The sequence below is a fragment of the Protopterus annectens genome, chromosome 2.part0, assembly GCF_019279795.1.
Source record: "Protopterus annectens isolate FY-2018-M chromosome 2.part0, PAN1.0, whole genome shotgun sequence".
NCBI lineage: Eukaryota > Metazoa > Chordata > Ceratodontiformes > Protopteridae > Protopterus > Protopterus annectens.
Window position 1 is genome coordinate 1105947186 of NC_056728.1, and position 17500 is coordinate 1105964685.

Consider the following 17500-nt stretch of genomic DNA (forward strand, 5'->3'; position numbering starts at 1 on the left):
AATTTGTAAATACTGTTCTTTCAAGCTTAGAAAGTTGATAGACTAACAGGTTGCATATTAGCATGCATTTTTCTGAAGGATATGAAGGCTGAAACTCAAATGTCCATCATTATTTTCTAACTTTAATCTTTAATGATTTGCCACTAATTTGCCAGAAAACCACAATTTTATCAAAAACCGACCAAAAATATGAGGCAAAAATCTGGAAAATCTGTAAAAATCTGTAGAGTTGAGAGGTATGTTCCTAGATGTTTAAGTGTTCTAACTTGCTCAGCTCACAGGATGCACTGCATAAATCATAAACATCTACAGACTGTGGTAGACACATCATTATAAAAAAAAAAAAAAAAAAGATGTGAAAAGTTAGTTTTACATTTTTCTGCATTTTCTTGGGGAATATCTCACTTCATAATTCCTATAATAGTTGCCATTTGGATACCTAAATCAATTTGACAGTGCCATTTTTACATGCAATCTGGTATTGACTTAAAGATGAAATGCTATGATATTCATCAACCTTTTCCTGAGAAAAGTGCTTTACAGTTTCATTCAAAAAATCTGTCTTGCATGTAAACTGCTTTTTCTTTACACATTAAGTTCATACCATATCTCTCAACTGTCTAGATTTTCGCAAAATGTCTAAATTTCTGTCAAATATTTTTGGTCTGTTTCCCATAAAAATTGTGGTTTACTGGTAAATCACTAAGGAATGATGTCACTAAATAATGACATACATTTGCGTTTCAGACTTCATATCCTGCTGAAAATGCATGATAAAACAAATCCTGTTATTTTAGCAACTTTCTAAGTTTATATGAACAATATTTAAGCTTTGCCCCTATTTTTCGATCGTTGTCTGACCATTACTATAGGCTTTGACAAGATTTTCTGCACTAAGAGATGGAGTGATATGGTTTAAACAATGGATTTTATGGCTTTAATTCTTGAAAATAACATGAAATGATCAGAAGACCTACTGTTAGAGAATATTTTATCCCTCTGTGTGGGAAGGGAATCTTATGACGCTGAAGTTTATCTATAGTAGGGATTGGAAAGTTTTTTTACCGCTCTTTTCTTGCAAAAGACTGCTTTTGGAGTCTGCTGGCCACAACACAGTTGAATGTGCACTTAAAGATATTGTGTAAGCTACTACACTGCTCCGCCTATGCTACAGACAGGACCATGTTTTGTTCTCTCTCTCTCTTAGGGTCATTGGAACAGGCTACCAATTCATCTGAAACAGAGCCCCTCTATGACACTGTTCAAGAGGAACCTGGATGACTGGATGGGGCACCATAAATTCTTACCAGGGATAGTGTCCACAACCCTCCTGGATATGGGCAGTCATCACTAAATGCAATCTTGGGTAATGATAAAGTACTTCTGTGGTATTACATTGGGTTGAAATGGCTTGGCTTAAAATGACCTCCAGGTCAGTAGGATCATAGGAGATTACTAGGCTAAGTTTAAAATGGGGCAGACAATATTTTCAAAGATTGCTTTCCCCAGGAGCTTAAGTCTATCCACCATCCCTTCAGCCCTCCAATTTCTATAAATTTCCATTACAGCCAAATTGTGCATATGCCAACAATTATTTATTTATTTTTTGCACCACCCCTTACTTCATACTTTCTCGTCATCTACCCTAGATCCCCCCATCAATTGTCTAGTCTATCTTCCCCTACTTCCCCTGAACTTGCACTGAATCTGAGTGAAGGTCAGAGAAGAACCAAGGAGTGTCCTGGGGGGGGGGCAGTCTTGCCAGCAACTGATGCTGTGTGAGGAGAGGACCTTTTGCATTATGACCTACCCCCTTGTCCATCCTCCTCCCCTACACTCATTTCAAAAGCCATCCAAGGGACACTCACCTCTTAATGGGCCATGCCTCCCCACAGGTGCACAATGATAAGTCCCCCAGATAGGCATGCCCATCCCTCTCTGCCACTCCACTGGTCACCCAAGCTACTAATCGAACCTGGGTCATCCATCAGGGCTTTATCCCTCTATATCACTAGAGTTGTCACATATCATAACAATTCTTGTGTTTGTGGTGACCACACCTTCTTCCAACACCTTAGCTGCAGTAATCTGACAAACTGATATGAAAGTACTAAAAGGTTCAGAGAGAGGAAGTACAACAGCTGTGGTTCAGTGACCTTAGGGAAACTCAGACTCCGAACTGTGTCCAGTCTGTAGACAGCTCTCCACAATGGCTTAACAGACTGTACTGGCTCTTAATGACTTAGCTAGGTATGCAAGAGCTTTCTATTCAATCAAGAGCTAACAATGTCTTCTCTAATACACCAGAAGATGGCAATGAAAAGGACAGTATGGACCACAGTGGGCTTAAGAAAAACTTTGAAACTGGACTATTAGCACAGCCCACCAGCAGTACTTCTCAAAAAATGCAAATGCCATTCCAGCACTTGGTGACTACAATACAGATGAGTCTCCATAATGGAAGCCAACATGACACAAGATCCAAAGATGAACAATCTGTATGACTGCATCAACCACCAGAGGCTTGGCAACACAAGAAAAGAAAAGAAATTGTTGTCAGCAGACCCATCTACTGATTGGTGAGGTTTGAAGTTATCTAATAAACAAAACACTGGAGTATGAAGTCTGCCTAATGTTATAGCAAAAGAGGCATGAGCAAGTTCCTGAAGAAAAAATGAAGGACTTCTGGGGACTTGAAATCAGACGTCACTGTCCACTTTGGTAGAAAGTAAGAAAAAAGAACCATATAAAATGTTGTGTGGAATAACATTCACATATTAAACATGAACCTAAAACATCTAACATGTGTACCTACATGAGGGTGTAAATGAACAAACACCCAAGAATAGAAAGTCTAACAATAAAGGTAGTTCTTAGCTGTCACCGCACTGAAGACAAAAATAATGTATTAGTAAAATACATACCATAGAACATTACAGAGTAATATCAAAGCACATTTTTAAAAATCAAAATAAGGAGAATCATTCAAAAGACAGGAGCAGAAGAAAATATCACTAGCTTAAAACAATGTTCAGTTAAGAATACACTGAACATGTTATCAACAAATGTTCATACTGAATAAGCCCAGCTTTGGTGGCACAGAGAAATAATGTCGTGGCTACAGATCAGGCACAGTGACTCAAGCATCTAACGGAGATGACTAAGAGAATAGGCATGACTATCTTGGGAGAAGAGAACATGATGAAATAAATGGACATCAATGATACCTTGTACAGGCTGGAGATGAAGGGATCAACCAGGTGGGAGTGAGAGAATAGCTAAGGAAGTGCAGCTGTCCTATGGGCCTCTGGTGAGCATCCCCTCAAAAACATACCTCACTGCTTTTCCAGTCTCATACCATAAAACATTTATGTGTTGGGGATAGGACTTGTGTGAGAAAAATCCCTAGTTGGTCAGCATATGAGACGCTGCTTGCCCTGACTCCACTCTGAACCTCTTTCCTTGACCAACAGGGAAGGTCTCTATGAGGAGTAACACCTTGTGAAACTATATTTCTCAGTCCTCTTTCCTTCCACAGGCAGCCTGGTCAGGAGGATGAGAGTCATAACACAGTGAGAGAGAGAGAGAGAGAGAGACAGAGACAGAGAGACACAGAGAGATGAGCAGCTGATGGTCAAGCTGAAGGGTACCAGGGAAAAAAAAGATCGTCCAGACTGAATAAGAAGTTCCAACAGATGAATGTCAGATTTAAGAAGATCTGCACATTGTCACATTTACTGAGACACAGCATACTAAGAACCACAATCAGTGCACTTGGAATACAAATGGATGTAGTCAGTATTTCCAGATGCAGAACTCTCTGCATCAAGCACAATTTCCCTTAAGAGCACACAGGGCCCACACTCAGCTCAGGGTCTGGGGTGTCTCTATCTGCCTCTCTCCAGGTACCCAATAAGGCTCCCCACTGGCAATGTGAAACCAGTGCTCTGTGTCCCTGCCCCAAGTAGCTGACACACACACTCTTTGAGATTTAATTTTCACACACACACACACACACACACACACACACACACACACACACACACACACACACACACACACACACACACACACACACACACACACACACACACACACACACCTGGGATTGGCTGACACAGACTACCCGCTGTACCTACTTTGCCCAGACTATAAGGTAGATTCACTGCCACCAGTCAGTTACTATAAGGCTCTTAAAAGAGAATACAATTATGCTGAGTGAAATTAATATTATAGTAGTGTTGACCAAACAGCAATGTTTTCAGGAGTGGCCAGAGTTATCACCAAATAAATATGTGCAAATACTCTCAAAGCTTAATATTTTCTAAACAAAGGCCAACCACAATCTTCTTCTTCTTCTTTCAGCTTTTAAAGAAGAAGACAATATTAAATATATATTTACAGTAAACCACTGAGTTCAATTCACAGGAAATATTGAAAATAACATTGATGGACAGAAACATACAAATAAAGAAAAACAGCCTCTAAACTAAGCTTCACTATATTCCTGACTGCATCTAGGAGAATTACTATTCCCTAATAATTTACTTGATAGAGCAAGGCACAGTGAAATATGTGAGCAGTCTTTCTAGTCAGATTCCCCAAAACAGAATACTCAATACTCAGAGATTACTCCCTGTGAAATATAATATCCAAGATGGCGTGCAGAATGACCTCATGTGGTCACCTGTATCTAGGCTCTCAGAGTATCTACCTTTGAAGCTGAGACAAGAATTTAGCATAGACGGCTACAATACACATCTAAATGTTTATGGCAGTGCCTAGGGCTTCCCCTCTTTCTACTATGCTAATAAATAAAGGCTTCTAACAGATCCACCATCTCCGGTCCTATTCAGCTATGTGGGTGCCATTTTAAAGGCTTAAAAGCTCATTTACATTTCCCTTATTTTTCTTAAAGTAAGCTAGCTGGTTAAACCAGTATAATCTATTAAAACATATACATTTAATTCAGTTACATTAATACATGTACATTTTTCATTCCGGCAGGATGCACTGTTGATACATTTTCAGAACAAGCATCTGTACAAATCAGTTTGATATACAAAGGACATATGATTATTTACAAAATTCTAGCTAGCTGTGCTGGCACAAGTCATACATCCACTGTCCTATTTCTCCTGGCATGGCTGGCAGGACCTCCTATCGTCACACTGGGTAAACAAGATATCAGTGGGATCAAGCAGAAATTCAAGGATGGCAAGCACTGTAAAAAAAAAAGGGGGAGTTAAAAGATCTGCAGAGCAACAAAATGAGGAAAAAAGCATTCAGGATCAAAGTGAAAATAGAAAAAGGTAGCTCCCAGAGTATGAGCTACTTGTATAACCTCAACCTCAACCTACAAAAAAGACAAAAAATGGAATTCTGAAAACAGCTGACTACAGGGCAGATTATGACTTACATACAGCACAATTGCACTGGAGTTCTTTCACTGAACAGTTAGCCAGGTTCATAATTATTTTACATTCTTACACTAGTCAGGACTGAAGCAGCTTTGTCTACAACCAACTTGGGACATTACGATCCCAGACCTGGTACTCACAAGCAGGATGGAAAACAGGATTTCTGAAGTGAAATTTGGGAATAATCTATGGAGAAGGAATCCCCATAAAATAACTGCTGCCTTACAACCCCCCAAGTCTTATGAAAACTGGACTTCAGGACAGCTGACCTTATTAAGACGGGGGAATAACTTTGTTACAACAGCTTGACTGTAGGCTGATGAAAACTAGTAATAAAACTGACAGTACTACTTCAGAAATGGTTCTTACTTTATTTATTTATTTATATTTGTTGACCGGGAGTATCCGACTGGAAGTAGGTCCATTTTCAGCGGAGGCCCGGGGAGAAAAGCTCCACAGTTAAAATAAACAGACAGTAGTTACATTGGATTACATAGCGATTAACAATTTAACATAGCAATTAATTACAAACATATTTACAGATGAAGAAGATAGTACATCAGTAGACAACTAGAATCTTTATCTGCGAAGTACATAACAGACATTAACAAATGTTACAATACGAAGTTCCTGATGTATAATAAGTACTAGGCTTATGAGCATCTGAGCTTGCTATAATCAAGGTAGTTAGTGGGGGGCGGAAAGAAAGTTAGTGGTGATATTAGAGTGGGAGTTGCAAGGGCATAGCCAGCATGTTTTTAGGTGCGCTTTTAGTAAAGTTTTGAAATGGGTGCATGATGGTATGGAGGTAATTGTGGGCAATTGTGGGTGGGAGGGAGTTCCATAATTTGGCTATGGTGCAAGAGAATAGTGCTTCACCAGCAGAGTTATTGGCTTTAGTGATCTTGCATTAAGCATATCACTAAAACAACAACAGTGTTCAAGCAATTGATGAAACAGTTTGAACAATGATGATTTTTATGTTGGTAGGGCAGGGTAGAAAAAAATGGAGCCAGGCTGCTACTTATGGTGGTTAGCTTCAAAGAAGACCTCCACAAATATAAAATTTATAGTCAGACAATTAAAACCAATTAAACACAGACAATGCTATAAGCATCAAGGTCTTCTTAAATTATAAAAGCAATTACAACTCCAATTTTCATAAGATGATGACTACAGATAAACACAAAGCTAATGAAACTCTCACACACTCATTGGTAGGTACCTAAGGTACAACTGCACCTCTTTCACTCTCCAAACATTCATTACAGTGTTGGACTGTGGCTTTAATTCCATTATAGTGTGTAGGTTTGTGTGGGTGTGCATGTGTAGATGTGTGTCTAGATAAATAATTACCTGAACAAATTAATATACAAAATTAGTCTATAGTTCCACCTATATAAAACTAGGGAAAATGTCATATTTTAATAGACCTACAGTAGATATAAAAAGCTTACACACCCCTGTTAAAATGCCAAGTTTTTGTGATATAAAAAAATGAGACCACAATAAATCATTTCAAAATTTTTCTCACCTTTAATGTGACCTATAACCTGTACAATTCAATTGAAAAACAAACAAATCTGTAAAAAATATAAAAAATAAAAAACATACAATAAGCTGGTTGAATAAGTATGCACACCCTTAAACTAATACTTTGTTAAAGCACCTTTTGATTTAATTACAGCATTCAGTCTTCTTGGATAGGGGTCTATCAGCATGGCACATCTTGACTTGGCAATATTTGCCCACTCTTCCTTGCAAAAGTGCTCCAAATCTGTCAGATTGTGAGGGCATCTCTTGTGCACAGCCATCTTTAGGTCACAGCACAGATTTTCTATTGGATTTAGGTCTGGGCTCTGGCTGGGCCATTCCAAAACTTTAATTTTCTTCTGGTGAAGCCATTCTTTTGTTGATTTGGATGTATGCTTGGGGTCATTGTTGTATTGAAAGGTAAAATTCCTCTTCATCTTCGGCTTTCTAGCAGACGCCTGAATGTTTTGGGCCAAAAGTGACTGGCATTTGGAACTGCTGATAATCCCTCCAATTTGACTAAAGCCCCAGTTCCAGCTAAAGAAAAGCAACCCCAAAGCATGATACTGCCACGACCATGCTTCACCGTGGTGATGCGAAGTGTTGTTTTTGCGCCAAACGTACCTTTTGGAATTGTGGCCAGAAAGTTCAGCCTTGGTCTCATCAGACCATAACACATTTTTCCACATGCTTTTGGAAGACTTGATGTATTGTTTTGCAAAGTTTAGCTGGGCCTGGAAGTAATTCTGTGTAAGATAAGACTTCCATCTTGCAACCCTATGCCATAGTCCAGACATATGGAGAATACAGGAGATTGTTTTCACATGTAGTACACAACCAATACTTGCCAGAAATTCCTGCAACTCCTTCAGTGTTGCTGTAGGTCCTTAGCAGCCTCCCTGACCAATTTTCATCTTGTCTTTTCATCAATTTTGAAGGGACGTCCAGTCTTTGCAACTTCACTGTTGTCCCATATTTTCTCCACTTTTTGATGACTGTCTTGACTGTGTTCCATGGTATATCCAATGCTGTGGAAATTTTTTTGTACCCTTCTCCCAACTAATATCTTTCAGCAATGACATCCCTTTGATGCTTTGTATGCTCTCTGTGAACCATGGCTTTTGCTGTATCAGACAACTGAGTAAATGTCAGGAAAATCCTGCTAGGACAGCTGAACTTTATTTGGAGTTAATCAGAGTTTCCTTAATTGATGGCAGGTGTGTACCCAAGAAAACTAAATGCTGTAATTAAATCAAAAGGTGCTTCAACAAAGTATTAGTTTCAGGGTGTGCGCACACAACAAAGTATTAGTTTAAGGGTGTGCAGACTTATGCAACCAGTGTATTGTACGTTTTTTATGTTTTATATTTTTTCACCTAACAGATTTGTTTGTTTTTCAATTGAATTGTACAGGTTATAGGTCACATTAAAGGTGGGAAAAGTTTTGAAATGATTTATTGTGGTCTCATTTTTTATATCACAAAAACCTGGCATTTTAACAGGGGTGTGTGCACTTTTTATATCCACTATACATATATATAATATATATATATATATATATATATATATATATATATATATATATATATATATATATATATATATATATATATATATATATATAAAAATAAATACATATACATATACACACATATACATACATACACATACAGTATACGTGTGTGTGTGTGTGTGTGTGTGAGTGAGAGAGAGAGAGAGAGTGTGTGTGTGTGTGTGTGTGTGTGTGTGTGTGTGTGTGTGTGTGTGTGTGTGTGTGTGTGTGTGTATTGGTCTACTTTTATTTACTGAATTCCCACGTAACCAAACTGCAATACGATGAGATGACGTTGCCGAAATTTTATTTTAATGTACACCCAGATCACCATAATTTAACTATATCTTTAAAAAAAACAAAAAACAAAAAAATCTTACTTTTTTTCCACTTTTCTGAGATTTAAAAAAGTTCAATTACAGGCTTGCTGTTCTGAACTGTTTGTAAGTTTCTTGGAGGCCATTTTTGCTTGGGCTAAAGGGAAGTCTCTCTGTTCATCAGTGGCAGTGATAAACACTGAGCAGCCTGCCTGCCCCTGAGGGAGTGGTTACTGCCTTGAAACTGTAGTTTTATTGGCCATTTTGGGTCAATTCCAAACCCCTTGAGCTTCCTCTCTTAAAACCTGATTGCCTCGTGGTTTTGGCGTCTTTTCAGACTTGTTGGCTGTTGGTGAAGCACCCACCAAGAGGAGAAAATGCTGAGAGAAGAAAGGAGCCACTTCTGAGATTTTAAGTATTTTCTTCAGATTATTTTGCTAAGTTTTTCTGCATAGCCGCCTACTTTGAGCATTTTCTGGCTTGTTAAACTTGATTTCTGCATTGGTAACTGTATTTAGAACACAACCTAGAGCTGTTTACTGAATTTCCTGTTTGCACTTATTTTTAAAATCGTTTTTTTCTTAAAACTTGCATTTTATCTGTCTGTGGCCTAGCACTCAAGTGTGGGGTCATTTACTGCACTGTTATAACTTGTTGATACTTGTGAACCTCTGCTATCTTTACAAAAAACAAAAAAAATCTTACTTTTTTCCCACTTTTCTGAGATTTAAAAAAGTTCAGTTACAGGCTTGCTGTTCTGAACTGTTTGTAAGTTTCTTGGAGGCCACTTTTGCTTGGGCTGAAGGGAAGTCTCTCTGTTCATCAGTGGCAGTGATAAACATTGAGCAGCCTGCCTGCCCCTGTGGGAGTGGTTACTGCCTTGAAACTGTAGTTTTATTGGCCATTTTGGGTCAATTCCAAACTCATTGAGCTTCCTCTCTTAAAACCCTCTTTTGCGCGGTTTTGTGCATAGCGCCTAACTGGGTTTAAACTATTCCTGGCTCCACAAAGTCTGCTCTTCACTTTTTCCCTTAGAACTGCTCTATCTCTCAAATTAAACACCATATTCTCATTCTAAGGCCCTTCACTGGTCCAAATAAGTAATCTTACAAGTTAGCACTATTAAACCATAAGAACTACTTACTCTTATACTCTCTACGATTACCTTGTCCCCTATTGGACCGTCTTAATTCAGTTCCCTATATTACTCTAGCATGTCCAAAGGTCAGTCAATGGTTTCCTCTCCAGCCCAGCTGGTGAATCTGGGAATTTTGAGGCAATGTTACAACTGTCTCATGTACACGGACAACCCTCTCCTCCTCCAAACAGGTTCAAATATATGTGAGAGATGCAACCATATAGCCAAACTGGAGGCTGAGCTCTCTCATCTCAAAACTGGTATAACCAGTCAGGAGGAGAAGGTAACCTCACACAACACAATTCCAGTATCACATAGTCCCACCACATCAGCGAACCAACACATAAATACCTAAAACATACTCAGAGGCTCTAAATAAAAATCTACCTAAGCAACACAGACCTCCAAAGCAGACATCCAAGCAAACGCCACCCCAAAACAAAACACACACAACACATAGCCCACAAAGTCAGTGTGCCAAGCAGCCACAGCCCTTAAGGCTGAATAACGCACCCGATACTCTTGTAATAGGTGACTATTGTCAAACACACTGACGTCCCACTCACCAGGCTGAACAAGGAGAAGGTCACAGTGAGCTGCCTGTCGGGCGCTAGGATCCGCCACATAACACAAACACTCAGGTCACTCCAAAGCAAATACAAATATGACTCAGTCATTGTACATGCTGGTGTGAATGACCTGAGACGTACCTCCCTGGACTACATGAAAGAGACATAGAGGAGCTCTCTGATCATGTAGCCCAGTGCCCGACCCTGACCTTGAGCAGCATCTTACCCTCACCTAGAATGATGCCACAGTACAAAGACAAAATGATCAATTTTAACAATTGGCTAAAATTTTGGTGTCATTCAAAGGGGATCCAGTGTCTATCAGCCTGGGATGACATGCTCGACAAGCCCGTTGCCGCTAGCGACGGCTTGCACCTGTCACCACTGGGCTTTTGGATACTGGCAAAGGCTCTGGCTACCCACATAGTGCCTTTTTTAGGCAAGGCTCAAAAGTCAAACCCACCTCCATAGACATCACAAGGTACAAGAAACTAAGGGTAATGCTGCTAAGCCAGAAGTCTTAACCTCAAGATGCACCTTTCAAGCTCTCCTCAGTATGGAGAACATCGATATCTGTGCAGCGACAGAAACCTGGTTCAAGGCTCCAGAGAGCACCCCAGCACTACCAGGTTATACCTCATATCATGCTTTTATTTAAAACCCACACCGAACCACAAAAGGAGGGGGAGTTTCCATATTTATCAAGGATATCCACACCTCCAGGTTAGTGGCATTGCATGAAGTATCGGAGACCATCCATGTGCAACTAACAGTGGGCAAAACTGCTTTTCAGTTTATAGCATCCTACAGACTACCCTCTCAAAGTCAGGAATCCCACTCGGCTTTCCTGAAAACATTGGAGAACATGAAGATCTCTCCAAACACCATTATATTGGGTGACTTCAACTACCCAAACATAGACTGGGAGCATTACTCAAGCCCCAGCACCTTAGCCCAAAGGTTCCTGGAATTTATAAACTCAAATGCTATGGAACAACTAGTCACCACTCCCACAAGAGGGGAAAACATACTAGACCTGATCATTACCAACATGGGGACTCTATGCTTCACACCAGAAGTATATCCTTCATTGTTAAGATCAGACCATAAATTAATTTCACTGGATATCCACATCCCGAACCCACCCCCAGCCCAGAAAACCACAGTGAAAAACTTCTCAAAAGCAAACTTCTCACTTCTCAAAACCGAAGTGAAATTTTTCAAGGCCCCAGGACCAGTGGAAACTACAGACCAAACTGCAGAATCCTATATAAACGCATTCTACGGACATCTCCAGGAATGCATGGATCAAGCTATCCCAAACAAAACCAAAACCCAAACATCCAAAGGCAGGCGTCCAGTCTGGTGGATCCCAGCCATAAATAAACTGTACAACAGAAGGAGGAAGATACTACATGACAGAGCAAAATCCCTAATAGGGAAGGCATCTCTGATCAGTACTAGCAAAAAATTACGATCCCTCATAAAATCCTCCAAGGTCAGCTTTGAGAGAAAAATTGCACAGGACACTAAAGACAATCATAAGGCTTTTTTCAGTTATGTTAGGAACCTGGGATGCAACTCCCAGACTTGTTCTGTGTTGATTCTAAACGACAAAAAATACACTGAACCCACAGACATCGCCAATATCCTGGCAGACAGGTTCAGTGCAAACTTCACCACCCCCTCCCCCCCAAAAGAGCAAGTGTCTATCCCGGCAGGGGGCTGCCTCCCAAACATCTCTGATGCTCAGGTGAAGGCTGCCCTCTCCAAAGCAAAAAACACTGCTTACATGGGACCAGATGGCATCCCGGGTTGCATCCTACATGAACTCCAAGAAGAACTAATCCCTCAAATAAAACAGCTGTACAATCTCAGCCTCACTACAGGATATGTGCCCAAAGAATGGCGTACAGCAACAGTGGTCCCACTCCACAAAGGTGGAGCCTCCAAGGACCCTGGAAACTATCGCCCCATAAGCCTGACTAGCTTAGTCTGCAAGGCTATGGAGAGGATCATCATGGAGCTCATAAACAAAGACATCGGGGACCTACAGACACTAGATCCTGCAATTCGGCTTCGTCAATGGCAGATCCTGCCTTTTGAACCTGGTTGACTTCTTTGAAACAGTCACCAAAGCCATAGATGAAGGGAAGATAGTCCACACAGCCTATCTAGACCTAGCAAAGGCATTTGACACAATACCCCACGCGGGTATCATAGATAAGCTATCCAGCTTAAATATAAACCCCTATGTCACAAGATGGGTCACAAACTGGCTCAAAGACAGAACCCACAGAGTGAGAGTTGCTGGAGCCATGTCAGACTCGAAACCAATCACAAGTGGTGTCCCACAAGGTTCTGTCCTGGGACCGCTCTTGTTCGGTATATGCTTTTCCGAGGTACAGGCCAACGTGGGAGGACTATGGCTCACCAAGTTCGCAGATGACTGCAAACTGGGCACCATAATCGACTCTCCAGCTGACACAAACATCCTTCAAATAGGTCTCACAGAGACGGATAACTGGTGCCAGAGCCATGGTCTAAAGCTAAATGCCAAAAAGTGTATAGTCATACCCTTTGGCAAAAACAATGTGCCCACAAACTACCACATAGGCGGTAAACCATTAAGTACAGAGAAAGTAATTAGGGATCTGGGGACCCAAGTTGTTAGCAAACTCTCCTTTGACAACCACATTGCCAAAGTGGTTAGAAAGACCTTCTACATGGCCCACCTCATCATGAAAGGATTCACATCTAGATCAAGAGAGGTAATCGTGCCCCTTTATTCATCCCTCATCAGGCCCATCATAGAATACAGTGCCCCTTTTGGGATGTATCTTACCCGACACCTGCAGCAATTAGAAAGACCCCAAAAGTACCTCACCAAGAGGATCAAGGGACTCAAACAGATGCCATATGCTGCTCGGTTAAAAAAACTCCAGCTCTACTCAGTTGCATACCACCTACTTCGAGGTGATCTATGCCTGACATATAAAGCTATGTCCAATCCAGAATTAATGGACATGCTCCACCTCAGTAAATCTAAATCCCTTAGAGCCACACTCTCGAGGGACTTGAACCTCAGCACAGAAATAAATAGGACTTGCTGGAGGGACAGATTCATAACCCAGAGGCTCCCTTCGCTCTGGAATAGAATTCCAATTCATGTTAGGCAGAGCACCTCATTGAATCTCTTCAAGAAAAATCTTGATGAGTGGATGGGGGATCGTAGGTTTGTTCCGGGGATTACTTCCGTGTCACTATTAGACAGAGGCACAGTAAACTAAACCATAAAAAGGGCACAGTATACTCAAATCAAGGGGTGGCGTAAGCCAAACAAAATCGGGCTAGGCTTATAATTGCCCCAGGGCAGATAGCCTAGTATGAACCTATGAACTTATGAACCTATGAACTCTGGGAAACTAAACACTTGGCCACCATGGTGAACTTTGCCCTATTCTCCACTATGGTGTGATCTTGGAGTTGGTATATTTAGTTGGGGGGGTAAAGCCCCCCACTTGAGTGGGTTTGATTTGCTTCGGTTTCTATTTAAAGTGTTGATGGTCATGTGGTTTGTTTACAGCCTTAAATTACAGTGATCTGGGTGTTCGTTAAAGTAAATTTTCGGCAACATCATCTCGTTTCGTAGTTCGACTAAGCAGGATTTTGGTAAATAGAAACAGATATATATATATATATATATATATATATAAATAGATACACACACACACACACACACACACACACACACACACACACACACACACACACACACCTTTTAAGCAAACATTCAAATTATCGAATGCTCAGGGTTATGGTTAGCATGCATTACTAAAATGGAGTGAGGGGAAAAGGGCTAGCATACATTATTAAAGTGGAGCAAAGTGGTGAAGTCCCCCTGCCCACTTCAGTAATGCATGATAACCCTAAACCGTAACCATGCAGCTTACCTTAAAAGAACCCTTTCTGTAATACTACCGCTATTCGGACAATTTTGGATTAGTGTTGCAGAGGATTTTCATGTAGAGATTGCAAAGGAAATAGTTTCCCTTTTGCAATCTTTTGTAGGTTAGATGTCTGAGATATGCGGTGTAATGAATGATCGTTGTGTTTAGTGCGTGTCAGCAAATGTCTTAAGTAGTAGTAGTAGTGTTTCAGTAAGTGTTTTTTGCAAAGCAAGGTATTGGGTTGGGGCAGGGACCACTAATTTGTGCTAATCCTGCCCCAAACCTGACAGCTTACCTTAAAAAAAAAAGACAGTTTTCTATAACACTAACCTTATTCAGAGAAATATGGACGGTCTGCAGTGGTAGGGGTACTGATTTTTTTTTTAACTTTTGTGTTTTGGAAGTGCAAATATTGAAATATTTTTGTTCGATGTTTCTGTATCTCAATGATTTGCCACAGATCCATAATATGTGTGTGTCTGTTTCAGTTCTGTATACATACAAATATTATACATGCTCTCCAGCAACCATTCTGATGTCCTGGAAAATGTGGACCAGTAAATTAGATTAACAACATATAACATCTTGGCCTAATGATATGAGGTATCTGCATGTTGCTAAACAGCACTGAATTTTGCTCTTATGCGATTTAGGACTCAGCCTGTTTCTGTATGTTTTTCTTTGAAGCAATTCACATGCTTTTTGTGAGTCTAACAGCAGCTCAAGATCTGTTCTAGTCAATAAGTTGGGGAACCCTGAAGGCATGTTTTCAAAGTCAATGTTTTTGTTCTGCCACTTACTGAATGTGTTGGACTACATCTGGTGCCTATGTTACATCATTTATCAGGTGGTAGAGGTAAAGAACGGAAGAAGAAAGAGCTAAAATTACAGATTCACTGCTGGCAGGAGAAACAGCTGAAACACAATTAGAATTCTTAGCACACTTTCTAATATGCCAAAAGCATAACAAAGGGATTTCACAGAAATAAGCACCTGGTATTTGACAGCAACACCACTGGGAATTAATGTGTCCCTGAACAAGAATGTGACAGACAGATGTGGTGACAGGATTTCATACTCATAAATTTCACCAGGAAATAAGCCAGTGAATAACAGAGTGCTTTCATTTATGCCACTGCTATCTGTGTGTGTTTGGTGGGGGAGAAGACAAGCTGAGTCAATAATGGATCCTCAGTTCTGTGAAATACAACACTTTAGTATGCGAACACACATAATAATGGAAAGTTATAAAATTTAATACCAAAAATTAAGTGAAACAATTGCAGTGTATCACAGTGACTTCACAAATAAAGCAAAGAGTTACACGTTTGGTGTCCTCTAAGATAATTAATGATCACCTCGTATAATGCATTATCAATAAAGGAATGAAAAAACTTTTGCTACAAGATGACAAACTGAAATATAGTAAAGCCATGACATTTTCCAATTTCCTCAAATCTTGCAGCAAAACATTAAGACACTTGTAAATGGTGCTGCAAGTATAGAAAGTGTGCATCAGAAATTGAAGCAAAATTAAAATTCACATACAGACTCATAACCCATTGACAACTACACCGTCTGTGAAGACAATCATGACTCCAGAGGGAAAAGAGTTCAGCACAGCATCTTGCTTTATTAGATCAAAAATTAAAGCCCACTACTCTAGGTGCAGACAGCAGGATTCAAGGTTTTGTATTTCTGATCTGTTTAGGTTAGTGTGTATGGGAGCTGCATGCAGTAGTGTTGAGATTAAGTGCGTTTGGACAATGGCAATCTTGGTATTCTTAGTGAAGAAGTGTTTGTTCCAGTATAATGTACCACGTTTTTTATGTACTTTGTTTTACAGTCTGGGAAAAGTGAATATCGAAATTAAATTTCAACTCCTAAAATTTGGTGTGTGGTGATGGGGATATGATGGTGGTGTTTATTGAAGAGATTTTAAATGTGCTAGGGGGTGAGGCAGATTTATTAGGATGGTCAAGGTAGGTAGCCTAAAGCTAAAAGCAGACAGCATAGCCTACCCTATATCAATACTAATCAAGCTGAACAACAAGTCCCTCCCATTTGGAAAAACTCTTACATTATATACCCTTACATCAAGGTGGCTCTTCAATAGATTTCAATAACTATTGTCCAATCACAGTATTATCACCTCTATCTAAAATTCTGCAGAGTAATTCACATGCAAGTTACTGACTATCTGCATACTAACAAACTCCTAACAAGCACTCAGCACAGCTTTTGACCATTCCATAGCACATCAGCCGCAATAATGTCAGTTACTAACACTGTCAACTATCAGAGGAACAATAACTATGCATCGTCTTCTACCTTCCTTGACCTGTCAAAAGCCTTTGAAATGGTAAAGGTCCTGTCTGAACTAAATTTTTGTAATTCTACCCTTGCCTGGTTCCACTATTACCTCACTGGATGCCAGCAAGTAGTCTCTTGCCAAAAGACCCTATCATCCCTTTTGCCTGTAACCCTGTGTGTTCCCCAAGGCTCTATCTTAGACCCACTTTTATTCTCAATATTTACACATAACCTCCACCTGTCAACCCCAGCAGGCTTCTCTCATTCAATATGCAGATGACTCGACAGTGATATGTTCTGCACCCTCTCTACTAGAACTTAAGAATCTAACACAGAAAGCCTTTCTTGCAGTAGACCCCTGGCTAACAAACGCTCAACTGATCCAAAACACTAAAAAAAAACGCAAACTTATGTTCTACCATCCTAATAAATCTGACGCACCCCCTAGCATATTTAAAATCTCTTCAATAAACACCACCATCATATCCCCATCACCACACACCAAATTTTAGGAGTTGAAATTTAATTTCGATATTCACTTTTCCCGGACTGTAAAACAAAGTACATACAAACGTGGTACATTATACTGGAACAAACACTACTTCACTAAGAATACCAAGATTGCCATTGTCCAAACCCACTTAATCTCAACACTACTGCATGCAGCTCCCATAAACACTAACCTAAACAGATCAGAAATACAAAACC

At 40.1% G+C, this 17500-nt stretch overlaps 1 protein-coding gene across 1 annotated transcript in view; it reads right to left on the bottom strand.

Annotated features, from left to right (window-relative positions):
• GSTCD (glutathione S-transferase C-terminal domain containing) overlaps positions 1–17500 on the bottom strand; it is a 1728465-nt gene that overhangs the window by 1635343 nt on the left and 75622 nt on the right. The gene's annotated exons all lie outside the window — the stretch shown is intronic.